The following is an 18,454-nucleotide window of genomic DNA, read 5'->3' as shown; positions in this document are numbered from 1 at the left end:
TATGATCAGTTTTCTATTCAGGTTTCCATTCAGAAACACGTGTGATTCTGAAGTGGAACCTTATTGCTGTCTGCAGACAGTTTGCTCACTCTGCACTAGAAACCTCCAGCAGGAGGGTTTTACAGGGAAGGCGGAGCGTTTATGCCGTCCACTGCATGTTTCCTAAATTACACTATGCGGGTCATTTCCATAGGGGGAGAAAGTAGGCCTGCAGCATATCTAATTTGTCTGTAATACCAGCAGAAATGGAGAACCTCCTGCCAAGCGGCATCCCATCGCCTGCTTTTGTCTGACATCCGGTTGCAGGGATTGGAAATTTTGACAATGCAGCCCATGAAATGTAAAAATGTAAAAGCCAAACAAAAAAAAAAACAACAAACAAAAGCTTCAGCTTTAAATTAATTAATTGATGATTTAATTACCTTTCTATTACAGATCCTGTTCCAACTTTTATGCTTCTTCTTTTTTCAATTTAACAAGGATGGTTTTGCGCACACAGCCACAGACTTTGGACTTTACCAGAGTAACTAAACAGTGAAATATTAAACAGCGGTCAGGGTTTTTTTTTTGTATAACTGAATTCATTTCTCTAATGCTTCACCTCCTGTTTTCCTGCACTTGGCACAATGCCTATGAATCAAACGCAAGAGTCCTTGGACTCCATGGAAATCCCATTCATGGTGAGCAACAGTACAGAGTAAGCGAGCACAAAGAGAAAGCTTTTCTTCTCGGTGAGGAGAAATAATAAAAAAAGAAACCGAACCAGTCATTCCTCTGCATGTATGAAACGTACAGTCATGGTGATTTAATTTAACACTGCTTCAGGAGTCAAAAAGCTAAATAAGTAGCAGGAACAGCGTGAACCGTTAATTTGTGCGTTTTCAGAGCGTCGCTGTGTTTGTTTGCCATGTCTGCAAGGCGGGAAGAAAAAAAGCTTCTCAGTTTGCTCTGTTAGCAAGCTAGCTAAGCGGCGCTAACAGTTCAGGTGTTGGTCAGAAGGTTTGGCTATGCTTGACTATTTCAACCTGATTACAGGGTGAAGGATGGCCTCTAGTCCTAAATTTAGGAAAGCTTTCACGTCTGAGATGAGAGATTTTAGGCTTTTTTTTTTTTTCCCGTGTAGGCTACAGTCAGACTGCTTCCTGTCGCTCAGGGTCACAAGCTGCTCCTGTGCTTTTGTGGAGTTGGGCACAGAGCGTAGATCACACCTAATGCAGAATGACAGGGAAGCCAAAGGAATGTCAGACTTTTCTTCTCAATGTCGAACTGGTGCGTTTTGTAATTTTCTGCCTATGTTATGAATTTAATTGTCTCTTCTTTAATAATCAGTGATATTTCTGCTATCGCCTCCTTTAGCCACACATGAAGATTAACCTTTGCTTGATGAGGCAGAGAAAAAAAAGATAAGAAGACAGTATTTTTCCCCCTTCTGTGCCTGCTTCCTTTGTGCCCTAGTTAACATTTATATTATAAATAAAACCCTCCAAAAATAGACAAAATAACCTTTTGTTCTCACACAGTTTGAGACTTGAAGCCCTCTGACAGACTTTTTTTTTCTACTTTAGCTTTTACTGTTTCGCAATCCATACGGCTATATTTGTAGTTTCAGTAGTAGTCTATTAGTAGAGTAGTAGAGAATGATTTTTGCCATCTGCAGGTCTGTTAATTAGCGCAGTGGTGCTGCATATATGTACACTCAATATTATAATATTATACGTCTAACATTATATGTTAGAAAATTCTCATAATAAAACTGTGTACATCTTATATACACAGTTCTTTTTTGGTAATCATGTTATACCCTACAACATTGTACATTACCAGGCACATAATTGTACACTACCGTAACAGAAAACTAAATAAAAATGTAAAAAAAAATCAATATTATATATTAATTAAAACCATTAATATGGATAAATGTACACAGCACTAAATGGACCAGTCTTAAATTGAACAAGGCTAGCGTCTGTAAAGGCTTGGAATAAATTCAGCGGCTTTGGACTAATTATACACAGCAAAAATTTTAACCCTTTGAAGTCTGGCATGTGGTGCTGGGAAAAATGATTAAATCTAACACAGAAAAGAATTAACAGTTTGTAAAACTCAAATTTCCTCATTTAATTCATCTAACAGTGTATAATATCTCGCTCTACCTCAGACAATAAAAAATAGGGCGGGATCATTTTAAATCACCTGTGATAGGTCACATGACCATGACCGGTGGCAATAACATCCAATCACAACCACATCTTTTACAGACAAATAGCTGATAAATAATCTAGGAGGAGTACATATTGCCTTGGCAGAAGTCTGAATAATCAGAGCAAGAAAGACAAACAGGAAACAAGTAAATGAAGAAAATGCTGATAAATAATGTATTGCCTTGGCAGAAGTCTGAATAATCAGAGAAGAAAGAAAACTTGCTTTGTTAACCCTGTTGACCCAGTCTCTTGGGTCCTAACGGCGGTAAATGAAGAATGATTTCTCTCAAATGTTTCATGGAGTTAGTTAGATAAATATAACACCTCTTACCTGATTAACCACAACGTGTCACATACAGTCTCTGCTATAAAAAAAATTAAATCAGTTTCAGTGTCTTTTTCTGGCTCTTCAATGCTACTTTCAATTAAATGTTACCTTTAGTTCAAAAAGTAAATATTAGCTGTGTCAAAGTCAAAAGTGCTCGTAGGAATATTTACGTATTTTCTCGTTATTTAATTTTAATTTGTACAATCTTTAATTTGGGCTGTCGGTTTGCTAACACAGTAGAAAATCTTTTATTTTCTTACAAGTTCATGAAAAAAAAAGGCTGAGATAATCTTTTACAAGCCGGGTAGTTAAAAATAACGACTTGGAGTTTTTAACGGTGAGCAACACAATAATTGTGACCGAAATATCTTTTGACACTCACACTTAAGGTGATCCTGAGTCCGTGCCATAATCCCTGCTCTGCTTATGTTCTTAAACGTCTTACTGCTGTAGAGTTCGCACCGCACCGTGCCACTGCTGTGTGACATGCCATGTTGATAACACCGCAACGCATTTGTCAGTACACCCTGTTTAGTTTGTTCTTCCCATCATTCTGTGTTTGGATAAACATTTGGGCACTGTCAGCACAGTAAACTGAGTTTGGATGCTCAATGGGAACTCTACTTAACATCGTTCAGCAAGACAAGGACTGAAATGCAGCCACTAGGAGCCTGAACACGACCAGGATAACAGCAAAACAGCAATTGGCTGTTATTAGTGTCATTTCTCTTGTTAAGACAACTAGTGCCTGTCTTTATGTAAAAATCCACATCGCTCCATGTTGTCATGACATGTCCTTTTCACACTAACATAATTCCTATAATAGGTGTCCAACGACTCCGGATGTGTACTGTATAATCAATGCAAACAGCCCTAGGTGCTAAGCTTATTGTATACAATGAATATCATATGGACGGGTCAATCTCTAAAAGCAAAAGTGGGCTCTTGTAAAACTGTAGAGCTGTGCTCTTGCTGTTCTTCCTCCACTTTCTGCAGATAACTTAGTGAAGATCTCTACAGCTGAAGAGCAGATTTTGTCGCACTGTATGGTGCTTAAAAACAAGAGGTTAGGAAAACATAACCTGCTTGTCTGGGGCGATGTAGTGTGCTCTGCCTCGACTAATTCTGAGGGCAAGAACATCCAAACAAGTAGAAAATATCAGCAGGAAAAGCCTCAGCCAGCGAGAGAAAATAACACATGTTGGTGGGTCCAATTCTGCAGAGCCGAGGAAGAAAGCATAATCAGATAATTGAGTCTCGAAAACGACAAACACTGAATTAGTAAAATGTTCGCATCACAGCCGGTGATAACCATGCAATTTTTGATTTTGAAAGCATAATATTTTTATGAAGGTGTGCGAAACTCTGCTAAATGGAGAGAAGTTAGCCCCCCCAGAGTGTGCCAGTAACATAATAGATACCCAAGGGAGAAGATATTCAGTACAAGTGGCCACTCTCAATATTACTGTTTGTAAGTTTGGATTAAATGCGGTTCTATGGAGCTCAAAAATTGCATTTTTTAAAAAAGAAAAACGAATGGATGAATAAATAATGTCAATTAGTTTTAACTGACATTAATTTAGGGGTTTTTTGTTACTATCAATAAACAAATCAAAGACTTTTTTCATACTCTATTTAGTTCCTTACGTTCCCAACACAGCACTTGTTCTTTCCTCCCAAGTTTTCCTAAATATGCATGCAAATATAAGATGCATTTTCACCTAGACTGTTAGCTGGTAGCTACCCATTGCTCATAATTTTCACTATGTTGTAAAGCATGCTTTTTTAATGACAATGCTATCATGCCATTGTGCTAATCTTTGTCATGTTCACCTCTGCAGTATGTCTAACCTTGCTTTGCTTAAAATTCACATCAGAAAAAAGAAAAAGAAAAGCAAAAGGTTGCCCTCTTGTTGATAGAAATGTATGCCGCGGTTTAGTAATTACCTATGCTCTGTGGAAATCGAATTTTGGAATGAAACTCTCTGCTTGATGCGGATTCATCCAATTATTTTTGTTTAGTTTGCTGTTTATTAAAGGCTTAAATCATATTCAGTCTTGAATGAACTGAATGGAAAAGCCGGCTACTGCCAGACGTTTGCTTGCAAACTGTGAAGTTGCATCCATCCCGGTAGAAACCTCTGGGCATTACCATGGGAGAGATTAACCCTGTCCTGTGCCGTTTGATGTGGTCAGCTGACGCAAAGAGGCACATTCAAGAGGAACCAGTCTTCATGCTAATGCTCGGAGCTGTGTGTGCTGCATGTGGAGATGGTATAAGAAGCATGTTCTGCACTAACCCTCTTCCTAACAGCTTCCAGCCAGGGATGATGTCACTTTTTTTGCCCTGCAGAGGAGTAATCAGTCTCCTGCATGCCTGAAGGGCCCCTTAGGAGTGATCAGTCTTTGATAGTTGTCTCTATTGCAGCTGATTCAATCTGTAACACCACTTCAGGCCCTCCGCGAGCATATAACAAACATACTTAATCATTTCTGTCGTTAGAAGTGGAGAAAATCCTCACCCAGCCTCAGTTATGTTCTAGTTGCGCAGTATTAATATCAGAGCAGACAAAGTGCTACGCCTTGCAAGACGTATGATTACATATATGACAGAGAGAGTCAGAGAGCGACAGGGAGCGCGCGCAGATACGCACGCACACACCCGCAGGCTAATACAAGAGCACAGAGACTCACGCACACAGAGCTCAGTGTGCCACTTCCTCATCTCCTGCTGCTCTGTCCTTAAACCTCTTCACCCTCCATGCAGGGAGCAGACACTGTGCTCTTTTCTCTTTGTCATGGTAATAACACTAAGCCTAACTGTCCCCCATTTTGCCTGTCAAGTTGCATTTATTTTGTTTTCCTTTTTCTTTTCTTTCTTCGGCATGTACTGTCAGGTTTCTTAGGATATGTTCAAGTCCCTCCCAGCATCATTCACCACTCCTGGAACCAATTATATTATCCGGCCAGCCTATTCAACTCCTACAGAGGGAAGGACAGAAAAATTTAGATCTATTCTCTACGCCAGCCGCATCACACCTTTTCCTATCCTATTCATGAGATCCCACTCGAGAGGTTTTCATTCTTCGATCTTTTCGGTCTTCCCTTCTCAAACTTTTCGCTCTGTACTTTTTCATTCTTGCCATGACGCGTCCCCTGACAGCGTGAATAAGGGTCTTGTTGTTGGCGACACCAACATACTGCTGCGTGACACATTATCTGGTGTAGTCTGCCATTGCAGCAGGATGCTTGCCTCAGAGCCTAACGGTATTGTCTGAGCTTTTCACCTCACCCCTGGCTATCTGCTGTGCTCTGGCTTAAGGCTTATCCCCAGGCCTCTGCAGAGCTGCTGGGCCAGTGAACACTAACAACTTTCCTTTTGTATGCTATGAGAACCTCTGCACACCAGTGCTGGCACATTTACCTCTTCCATCTCCCTCCTCTGATGATGTTATTCTGTCTGTTAGTGGTGTAACTATATGCTTCATTGTATCTGATTGTTGAGTATCAGGTTCTCAGTTCAACATGTGCTGTTGTAAACAACTGGCCATACACAAAGCAGATCCCATGTTTTGACATCATATCTAGATCCAGATGCATAAACGTTTGCATATTTTGAAGAGAGAAGACTGCAAAGGGAGAAATATGCATATGCATTCTATGGTACTGCCATCTTTTAAGGATATTCTGCACACGTGCACAAACATAATTTCCTCTCCAAGCATGTATGGATGTAGATGCTCCCTTAATTAGTCATTTGAATATAAAAATGCTTTTTGTGCCACAAGTTGTTAGTCATGGCAGTGGGAAAAAAACGGCAAAGAACAAGAAGCACTCGAAGAGCACAAACCTCCAGCTAGGCAGCCCAGTCTCTGGGCAACTTTAAAGGGAATGTGTTCATTTTGCTTTTTCTTTGTTCTTTTTAAACCTGCTTTGAGAAGTTTGTAGTGCAGTTAAAAATAACGCATTCTGGAGTCGACTTGAAAGAAAGGCAAATCTCAAAGGCAAAAGTGAGATTAGAGGTCAAATTTCAGATCATATTTAGATGCAAACTACAGTATAATGTGATATTTAAAATCCCAATATGCTGGTATAATTTTCTAAATGTTGCCAATACAAACAAAGGCAGAAGGATTTTAAGCATAGTTTTAGAGATAAAAGACCTTGAAGATTATTCAGAGGTCCAGAGGAACGCGATACTCAGAATCCCCATATATGAGTCCCTACACGCCTACATGCTCTCATAAAAACAATAGTTTTAAATAGTTCTATAGAGCATAATTATCACTTTGACCTTCAGAACAATCTATTGACTTTGAAGGAGAGGTCAAAGGTCACATTTTAAATCTGTATACAGTACTTTCTATACGTTAACAACACATAAAACACTTTGGTTAGTTTATAAGCCTTTTGTAAATTTTAAACCAATGAATCATCGAGGTGACCTTGAAGACCTCGGTCGATGTAAAGCAAATGTAAATGGATTGTTAACCTACCAAAAGCATAACCACCTTGGTGGAGGTAATTAATGCTCGGTGTAAAGTCTTCTCAAACAGGACATAAAACTAATAAACTGATTGAATATGAAATAAAGTGGCAGAAACTATCTGCTCAATAATTTCTGGATGAGGTTTTTAAAAAATGGTCAGATCACAAATACCAGGGTTCTTCAACAATGCCAGAGCAGCATCTATTAGCTGCACATACGTACGGAAATACATGAGAGTATCCCAGAAAAGGTAGCACAGTTGTTTTGAGAGAGAAACAGTGGCTCATGAAACAGTAGTGTCTTAGGTGGATACCCAAGAAAAGGCACATGTTTTTCAAAGCGTGTCCTCGGGAGTGAAAATGTTAAAAAAAAAAAAGAAAGAAAGAGTGAGAGAATGAATCACAGGGACTTGGGCTGCAATAACTGAGGCAGTAAATGTTGTGTCCTCTGACAAAGAAAATACATTTGACATTAAAGTTACTGCAACAACAACAACAAAAAAAGAATAAAAGACCAGAAGAAAAAGGAAGAATGAAGGTGAAGGACAGAGAGCACATGATCTGTCAGTCCAGGATGACAGACTCGCCGCAGGTATTGGAAAACATCCACTGGTGGTGGGTTAGCCTGTTGCCAGGAAGCGAGGGTGAAAGTCACAACATTCAGCAAGGATGAAAGGGGCAAGAATTTCATGGTTAATTCATCATATTTTTTATTTCGAATGCATTAATAAATTTACAGTTTTAAACACAGTTTTCTACTAAATCCTTTTTGCGCTTTTACTAATGAGCATTTAGTTGAAAGACGTGCGTACGTCCACATCTGCCCACCTCCCGCAATCAACAATAGAAGTCACGACTGATGTTTTGCAGCCCGCAAGAAATGTTGCCACCCGAATGGTGTCACATCGATGTCCAATTGGCTCCCGGGTGCCTTTGTCACATTTTGTGACACCACTTAAAGGTGAAAGCAGTCAAACCCCCACCCCCACCCCCACCTATAGCACATATGGAGGTTTTTCAAAGGCATAGAGGGAGACATCACATGGTTAACTATTCTTTCATCTGCTGCGATTGCAATCAGACAAGGCTTTGCCCGTGTAATCATTGTCTTTGATATGGAAGCAGTTCTGTTGAGATTTATCATCAACTCTTTTTATGTTGCATTCCCAGCTGTCTGATGTTGGTTTACTCTGGCTGTAAAGTGATTTTCATACGAAAATACTTTGTTCTCTCCTAAGTTTCTGCCTCTGACTGTCCTATGGCTTTACACGGAGGTGAGATCCAGTAAATGGGCCTGATTGAAATTCCGGTGCTACATTCGAAGTTGTCCTCAGTTTCAGCTGAAAAGCGGTCCTATGTAATTATCCTAATCGCAGTTTTAAAAGCAGCGGAGCTGTCAAATACACCCATGCAGGATAATGCACACAGGAGCCTGTTCGGACAGACGCAACAACGTGTCAGAAATGTCACAAGCTGAACAAAATGCCCTCCATTGTTGTTCTGTGACACCTGTGGCTACCTTTTTACTGACAAGCTATAATTAAGTACTCAAAAAAAAGATGTAGATGGGAAACATTCATGCTAATTTATCTACTTTAGCATTTTTAATTTATTTATTATAGCTTATTATCTTTTATCATTGTTGTTGTTGTTTTTTGTGTGTCTCCTTTTTATGCCTGTTGACCTGAACCGGCTTTTGCCATTGTTATAAACGTTTAAATGAAAACAATTAGGACCAAAATGAATACATAAATGCATTTAGCTGAGAAAAACAAGCGGAGTAAAATCTGTCTAACATGCATAAACATCCCTCAGTGGGGTAAAAGAAATTCAGGTCTAACATTCACCATCATCAAACAGCCTTGCTTTAGACTTTTAGTCATCGATGCTCTCAAAAGACATCTATCTAACACATTTAAACCCAAAGTGTTTTACACTTTGCTACAAATATTCAACACTTTCGAAAAGCTTGAGAGAAAACGCCCATCTTCAGCTCCAGATTTAAAAGCTGTCACAGTTGATGGTTATCTGAGGTCAATTGGGAGGTTATTCCAGAGACAACAACAACAGCAAAAGCACGAGGCCCTTTGGAAATAAGCTTTGAACACAGGATGATCAGGAATGACTGAGAAACAGACCCTAAACACAAACTAGATAGATAGATTGGTGCAGGCCCTCGCTTCTGCCACTGTTTTATCTCCTTTCCCCCTCCCTTAAATCCAGCTCTCTTCTGATTGGCTGTCTGTTACAAACAAAAGGTTTAAACTACAGGTGGGTGGGGCTGCTGTCCTCACAGCCAGACCTGTAAGATTATTATGGTTTCTGCTCAACCTGAAACAAGAATAGAAAAAAACCCCACTGTCTGAATCGCTGTTTAAAGCCTAAGCTTTTGACTCACTGGGATTACCCACACTGACCTTATTATTTGATCATGTTTAATATCAAAATTTGAAACTTTCACAGTGTCTAACATGGACATCCGCTCTAATGTTATATGACAGAAAAGAAGGAAACGCTAGGTATTCTTTCAGACATCATTAGGATTCTGCATCCGAAGCCACCGTGCTGTGATATGCACGGGGAATACTAAGAAGAGCCGGATACCTAGTAAAGCTTCCCTGGACTGCATGTAGGAAAACATCTCATCGGTTGTACATACAGTATACTCACATGGCGGTCTCGTTCATGTTTGCATGGAATATGGTAATGTTTATTCCGGCTCCCTCACAGACAAAAGTCGAATCCGCAAACAAACTTACTGAATGTGCAGGTCAACAAAACATGCAGCTAAGATTTGGGAAGTGTGCACAGCAACTCTTCTGCGAACCTCTGTGGCCTTCTGTTTACCACAGCATTCTTCTCTGCTTAGGTTCACGGAGATGTTAACAAGTGTCTTTGGAGAAGCATAAATCCAGCTCTACAAGAAAATAGTCTGCATAACCTTCCAAGGAAAGAACCCTCGACTGGGATTGTTCAGGATGCTTATTAAATGGCAAAACTGACTTAAAACATGATATATATATATATATATATATATATATATATAATTTTACATGGTAATTAATCCATCAATTAGAGCCGCCAATTACGATTAATATATTTGATGTAGGATTAAAACATATAGCGAGCATGCAGCAGGTGCCATCTGAAGTTTGGCTCCTCGTGCAGGGTGGCGCTCATATCTGCACAGCAGCCAGGTGTATTGATCACAGGGTGAAACGCCTGTGATGTTGTCATGACAATTCCAGAAACAGCTGTCTCGGCAGCATGGTGCAAAGCAGGCTCCCGGTGAGCTGTACAAACCCTTCATATACACACACAAACACACACCGGGCAGATTCAGCCGGAGCTGCTCACTGCTCAGGTCACTGACAGTTCACATTTCTGGTCGTTCGATGTGGAGAGTCGGCCGCTGCTGAGAGGAGGTGCACACAGAGGCTCCGTAGCTCTGCAGGCACAATTCTTATTTATATTCAGTGTATAGATTTACCCTGACTCATCATGCTGCTGCTGTATATCACTGGAAGAGAAAAAAAAATCATTTACCTTGTCACTGATATCGCCACGCATAAAAGCCAATCGGTCACTTAGATATGACAGGTGGCCGTCAAAGAGAAACCCCTGACTTAACACATTGCTTACATTTGTATTAATCCCCATTTTTCTTCCCGTGCCTGCACAAAAATGGCGAGTGGATTACTCAGGATATTTCACAGCTAACTTAATAACGGCGCAGAGTAAATGCGAGATCACCGGCTTCCATCAAAGCCACCTCAGAGCTGTCTGATTATTCGAATGAGTCGGCATATGTGCGGCCTGTCCGCCGCCTTGTTCTGCGTGAGATGAAACAACGCAGTCATACGGTGCTGCAGAAGGAGGTTTCATCATATCAGAATAACAACTGTTATTCTGCCACAAGCCACAGTATAGAAAATTCGCAGCTGCCTGTGTTTAAGGGTCTATTAATTCCAGCCATGACTGCTGAAAGATGAAACAGCTGGCCATAAACTATCTTGACAAACTTGTGTGTTGTGTGGAGAAAAAAAGAAAAGGATAGCCGTATCGTTAGGCAGCCTTTGTGTCAGTGAGTTCCCTCTATCATCGCTTGTTCTACATTTCCCCAACTCTGCCAGAAACATATCAAAAGAGAAATGACAGAAAGAATATTTCATTTCCTAACAGTTCACTTAGGACTGTTTCCTAGGAGTCCTTAAGGACTTTACAGGTGGCCCTTTTTTCAGGGGTTTAGTGCTTGCTCTGTGCTTCCACTGACATGAAAAATTAAACGAAAGGATCCTGCATTAAACATTTGGGACTTAACAGTACGGCGAGTCTCCTATCGAGATCCTCTCTTGTCCAAAAGCAGTAAATCAAACTTTTAAACGGCTTCTGTATGGATTTAATACATCTAAAATCTACACTCTTCAGCCAATGTGGAGTTTAACATTTAAGCTATTAGTAATGTATTTGAAGATCGGCCTTGAAGATGCTTCCTCTTCCTGTCTGTGAAGCCAGCACCTCTGTGGGGCAGTAGAGGCATCAACACTTCCTTTCATCTCATCCTAGCTGCATGAAAGGGGCAAGGTCAGAGGGGATTTGAGCTTGACTCACCACCACATGTTTCTGTGCTTGCCCAGTCTTGCTTTAGGCTCAGATTATCACCATACACTGGCGACTCTTAGAGTCTACATTTGTGTGGCGGCGCAATGCCAGATCCTGATTGATGTATCAAGAGACTCTTTGCTTCCATATTTATGCCACTAAAGCCCCCTTTCCTTACTCCACTGATAAAAAAATATACACAAACATCAAGAAATTTAAAGAGCTCCTTAAAGGATTTACAGCCAGCTGAGCCAGAAGCCTTTTAAGAGCTTTAACTTGAAATGCTTCACCTGTAAAGCCTGCATTGCTACTGTAAGCCCTCCCTTACTTCTTATTTATGTGCTACATCAGCATTATAATAAAAGGAAATTGTACTTTTTTGTATTTCTTTGCTGCTTTATACAATTTGGCCTTTCGGGAACCATTTTCTCACCTTTTATTAGATTATTTCCACCAAAACCTCCCAAAAGATTATTTGTGTGTGATTGGGTCGACTTGCGGTCACTTTAGAGCCACAACTCATACACAGTTTACGTTTTTTTGAATGGAGACTGTATAAAAAGATATTTAGTATGACTCTGTGACTCAAAATGTCCCTTTTCCTGCTGTTCCTGCTGACGCACATGACCTCTTAAGGAAAATAGTTAGGGATAATCTCTATTTCCAGTACAGGTGATACGGCTCCATTTACTTTCCCCCATTTCAAAAACTCCTGAACTCTGCTGACAAATATTTGTAACACCTTTCACCTCTAATCGATACAGAACAAAAATGCATTGTTTTATGTATTTCTTGAAGTCTCGGAAGGCCTCGGGAGGACTTTGCTCAGAGTCCCAGTATGGCTAGGTCGAAGTCATCCAGCAGTGGCCTCCGTCTGGCATTTTACCCAGAGCACATCCTGTGGGAGCGGGAGCTTTGGAGCCGGCTGCGCGACCACATCAAACAATGGCTTTTTGTTGTAAACAAAGCCAGGGCAGCTTGCCGGGGGCCCTCTCTCTCTCTCACTCTCTCTCTCTCTCTATCTTGCTCTCTTTCTTGCCACTCACAGCCCATATCCAGTCTGCCTACCATCATCCTGGACTGTCAGACAAATGTGCGCCAGTGCACCACAAGCCCCCTCTATTCCATTTTTTATTTGTACACAAAGACCATCAACCTGGCAGCGCAACAGACAAATTTTCAAATTCATCACAAACAGTAAAAGCAAGATGAAAAGCAAAACCGAAGGGTTGCCCCGAGAGAACAGTTAAAACGAAATCACCTGAACAGTTGTTTGACTGCACGGCATGAAGTGTAATGTCCTTATGTTTGTTTATTGGTAAATGCAATCTCTGCTCAGAGCCGCGTTTGACCAGAGGACAGAGAGCCAGTTGTGCAAAAAACATTTTATGTGAATATCTTTCCAAACATACATTTGCACATGTTTATTGTTAAGACTCATAGGGTCATACATTTTTCCCGAGAGTACATATTTTCCCGAGTTTGAACTTTTCTTGTTCCTTCTAAACGACGGGTCAATAAATGGCAAATTCATCGATGATGGTACGGCTCAGCGTTCAGGCTGGCTGGGAGAGTTTAAAACACAATGAAAGCTTATAAAAATATACATTTTAACTAGTTATTTTTATTTATCGTCTGATTGGACCTACTTAGTAAGCTAAAATGTTTTCTTTCAAAAACTTTATTTTGATTATTTACACGCTCCAGTTTATGGATTAAATGTTTTTCTCCATAAAAGTTTATCCAGCCAATATTAATATGTGCGTCTGATGATAAACTCATTTACAGTTGAACAGTTTAAACTATGATTCAGTGGTAATTAAACCCTACCAAGTCAAGTCTTTAACAAGAGTTCAGTATTTTCGTCTAGCTCCCAGCCCTTTCTGAAACCTACGCAAATAAAAAAAGAGAAGCCACAAGATTCTTTACAACTTCTCTCATTGCGCTAACCATCATTCTAAAAATTACTGAACCAGAACGGACCGATTGTGCTGCAGCGCTCATAATACGAGGCCTTTAAGTCCCTTTGTGACCTTTATTTCTAAATCACTAATGTGTGTTGGACTGTATATAATATGCCACTGTGCACACACGCTGGTTTTTGTACACAGAACAACCCCACTGGTCTGCTTGCGTTAATATTTTAATTATTCATCGTTACTCCTCTTGTTTTATTTTCAGAGGTAGTTACTGTTTGGGGTGCGAGGTCCTTGTTTTTTATTTTTTGTGAGAGGCATGTTAAATGTGGATTAAAAAGCTTAATTTCAGAAACGTTGTTTGATATTTTGCAATTACAGTGGAGAAAAAAGCAATGAGAAAAATTTATTTTAGCTCCAGCTGAGGCTATCCATGGCCATCTCGCCTGCTAACTTTCACTTGACTTTAATTTGATCTCTGTTTTAGCTACTGCAAAAGCCATTTTCCAATAACTGAACACATATATGGTAATACTGAAATATAGATGTTGAAAAGTCAGTGTTTGGTCTTAAGCTAATTTTAATCACGTACAACGTGGCCTGTTTTTGAAACCTGGAGATGACGGCGTCCCTATCTCGGTATTTTAAAACCGGATGTGATGAGCGAGGGGCGTATCCAACTGTGAAACCGCAGGCTCACTTGACTAATCAATAGAATGACCACAATTTACTTAATGTTTTATTCAGTATGACCCTAACTGAGCGACTGAAACCATAAACTCAGCAGGGAAGTGTTTACAGAGGTCAGAACAGAAGTGTTTTTTCAACCATCACCCCTCAGCGTCCTTTAAAAATCCCGGCTTGAGGCACTTTGGCGTTGGCTTTACGTGTCCAACCCAGAAGCAATGTCCATCTTTTATACTGTCTGTATTTAGAACTAACAAACTGCACTGCCTATGAAATTAGACTTAATAGGTACCCAAAGGTGCAGCACCACAATGTCAAGTTACATCAAAAACCTATTTCAAGATCAGGAACGATTCAAAACACTAGCAAATGCTGCAACACCCTGCAACCCCTGCTGTTTCATGTTAGAGCGATTACCTCTCCTACGTCTGGCCTGAACTTGATCAAAGGTGACAATGCATAGTGTTTTCACAGTAAGGCTTGTGCTCATCCTATTGATTAGCACTACGTTATCCTCGGGAGTGCTGATATAGGCCAGTGAACACACTTTAGCTATGATAATGAAAGATTTTAAACACTCTGCTAATTGAAATGGTGGCGCAAGGCAGCAGCTGGGATGCATGCTTAGCCATTATCACTACTAATAGTTTGATCGGAATGGGAAACAGGATTGGAGAGGGGGAGGGGCATCTCTGTGTCCCAGGGGCACCAAAGACCCTCCAAGGCTATTACAATGGCTGTTGTTCCACCATGGCACCCGTGTATATTCTACCCAAACTGATATTCAGTCAGCAACTCATGCAGAGTGGAATTTGGAGAGCTGGTTAATTGCAGGGTTTGCCGATAACTGTTTCATTAATTCTAGCAGGCTCCCATTGTTCCTGGCCAGGCACATGGGTCCAAGCCTATGCAGAGCTTGGCAGTAGTTTTTAAACGAAGGGGAAATGGAACAACCTGCTTCACTGCCCCCACTGATCCCTTGGGTTTCAGCTAGTTTTTCCTTTTTTTCCCCCCCTCCCTCATACCTAGTGAGTCAAGGGCATTCCCCATTTCCAGGCTTCTGGAAACATGCAGAGGTCAATCATTCTCAAAGCTGGCTGAGGCAAACAGCAGGGGAGCAGATTTATGTACTCTCTCTACATTCTCTTTGACAGAACGGCCAGGACGTTTGTTCCTGATAAATACCACGGCTGTAACAGTCCCGTAAACGCCCCCCCCCTTTAAAGAAAATATACACTGTAATGTTCAGGCATCATTTGTTTTGTTTTTGACAAAAGGCGGATTAGCATCCTGTTAACATTTATATCCCGATTCTGTTACATATGAAGTAGAAATTATAATGGGTTGAATTCTAACCAAGTATGTGCATGCTAATCACACCGCCATGCTATTTGAGATCCACATGCTGACTGCTGAAGGGGAAAGAGGCTCCTATTGACTCTATTTGAATCCATTGGTGAGCACATGTTCCAATCTCAACACAGCGACTGGGGTTATAAAGTGTGGCGATGGGAAGTATACCAGAGGGCAGAGGCCAGTGGCTTTATTGCTATTTGGAGCACTGCTGTGTGTCTTTGAGGTTTGAAAAGTTTGAATTAGATTTGCTTCAGCACATCTCCAGCTGGGAACTATGTAAATTGACAGTAAGGGACCTTATCTGTGCAAGATAAGTTAAAGCCTCTGCCATCAGCTCTGTAGCGACAGACACTAGAATTTTATATATTCTCTGATAAATGGGTGGCCTATAAATGGTCACGTAACAATGACTGAATGGGCTCTCCTTCTTATCTGGCAGCCATCAATAGCAAGAATGCAACCATATGAGCATATCCTGCTGATAAAATCTATGTCTGGTCCTTGTTCTTTAGCACTGAACTTTTTTTCATTTAAGGGAATTAACCCAGCATGAAAATATTTTTCAGTATCTTTTTGTTCTTTAAGAAAAACAGGATGCCTGGGCTTTTCAATTCCTGCGCAGCTACTCAAAATAAAGGAAGACTTCAGTCCCTTCGGTGTGAGGCTTAGACGAAAACATTTCAGCTTTGGATCGCACAGTAAATTCTCTGTGCTGCCGCTGGGTTCATGGCAGTCAGTGGGATGGTGTAGCCCGTAGACCCTGGGCAGGGCTTTACAGTGAGAGACAACAATTCTTCGTCGTGGCTGGTGGCCGTTTCTTCTCTCAGACCGCAAAAACATGTGAGGAGCCGAAGCGCCTCTGTGTAGCAGAGGGGGGGGAAAAAAAGAAGAAGGCAATCATTTATTATTCAAATGAAATGAGGTCCGGCAGATGGTGGAAGAGGGGCCATGGGCTTGCGGCAGAAAACCTCCTGCTCTGTACCTCTGTGATTTCACTCAGCCCGTGACGAAATAAAAAGTTCAAAGAGAATCAGCGATCGTGACGAATCTCATTAGCATATTTCCAATGAGCAACATTAGAAGAAGAGACGGGGGAGCTGAGGGTGTAGCCCATGCAGGAACTAATCAATGTATGTCGTCTATACATGACTGCAAGTTTTACTTGCATGTACATTTACTACTGATTGTAATAGGATGTACTGCTTTATCCTGTTTCAGACTGGATCAAGGTATGGTAACGCAGAATAAATGTAAACACTCAACAAGAAGAAGACAGAATGTCAGTAACATAGCCGGCCCGACTCATGATTCATCAGAATTCACAAGGTGTATGTTTTCTTGCTTTCTTTCTTGGATATCAGTACATAAAAATATAAGATGTAAACATGCCAGAGTACAGCAAAATTGCTAATTTACATCTGTAGTCGCTGGGCAGGTCAAGGTTTTACTGCAATAAACAAAAATCTACAGATATACAACAGAAACAAACACAACAAATACATTAGATAAAAAATGATGCCCAGTTGTGTGAGGATTAAAATCCACTGATAAGTCAAGGATGCTTGAAAACAGCCACATCCAGGGCAAATTAAATTCCTTCATCACCAAATAAAGTGTTTGAGGTCACTAGTTTTGTGACTACATGGTCAATAGTAACCAGGGCCATAAAAGGCATAAAAATATGTGCTGATGAACGTGACCCTGACTCTGACCTTGAGCATAATTTGGCTAACGGCTACTTAGGTGATCATTTTGATGATCACTTAAATAGGCGATTTAATTCTAACATGACTAGTAAATTCTAACATATCATCTAGGTTAGTAATCATGTATCAGCCCAGTTTCTGTCCAAGTATCTACAGACTTCAGAGAAGCTCTCTGCTATCTTTTTAAGGTGTTGTAATGCCTTGTCTTGTTTTATTGAATAAAAACAAGTTTTCCCAAAATAACAGCTGGTCATTCTGAGGCTCTGCAGCTTTATGTCTGGACTATTCATGTGCAACACATTAAGTGTTTAAAAACTTACAAAGTAACTACAGCCTGAGGCCTCACAATGTCCCAGACACAAAATATTTGAATGCTTCAGAAATGACTCGCTCTCAGACTGACTTCAATGTGACATTAAGATTTCAGTGTGGACATTAAACTTAGGAGGATTAGGATTTTCTCGTTGCGAGTAATCTAAACATGCAACGGCATATTAATGACTTACCTCATGTTGTGCATGTAGATGTTTTCGGCATCTTCTTCAATATAATGCCATTTACCCTCATTCTCTATTTTTCCAGGACTAATGTGTTTATATTAGCTTAACCACAGCTCTGTAGCTGGCCACAAAGTAGCACATCAATATGTGTCAAGGAGCTCAACTTCACTAACTGTCTGAACTTTACTGCTAAACTTTAGCATGCAGACTAAAAATAAGACTTAATAATAACAAATATTATTACCCTGCTAAAGCTAATTCTTTCTGTCAAGCTGAAATGCAAAAACTATGTGCAACATTATGTTTGCAAGCACCTTAACTAATCAACCAGAATCAGAGTACTTTATTAATCTCTAAGGAAATTATGTCACTAACTAACTACAGTAGCTTGCTAACACATAGCTAACATTAGCTTTCTAAGAGCTAGCTAGCAGTGTTGCCAACTCCTCAGTAAGGAAAATCGCTATTGGCTGTCCTAAAAGTCGCTAGAAGTCGCTAAATGACGTCATCACCTAATTTGCATAATTGGTCACGCTAATATAATTGTAACCTATGTTGTTGGAGAGAGAAATAACATCGTGGAAGAGACATAAAGTGAGTAAAAACGTCCTAAATGCATTTAGAGTTTATTTAGAACTACAAATTAAATTTCTTTTAGCAATTATTGTTT

This window comes from Oreochromis aureus, linkage group 18 (genome assembly GCF_013358895.1).
Source record: "Oreochromis aureus strain Israel breed Guangdong linkage group 18, ZZ_aureus, whole genome shotgun sequence".
Taxonomy (NCBI): Eukaryota; Metazoa; Chordata; class Actinopteri; order Cichliformes; family Cichlidae; genus Oreochromis; species Oreochromis aureus.
The sequence above is the reverse complement of the archived record's forward strand: the minus strand, read 5'-3'. Positions refer to the sequence as shown.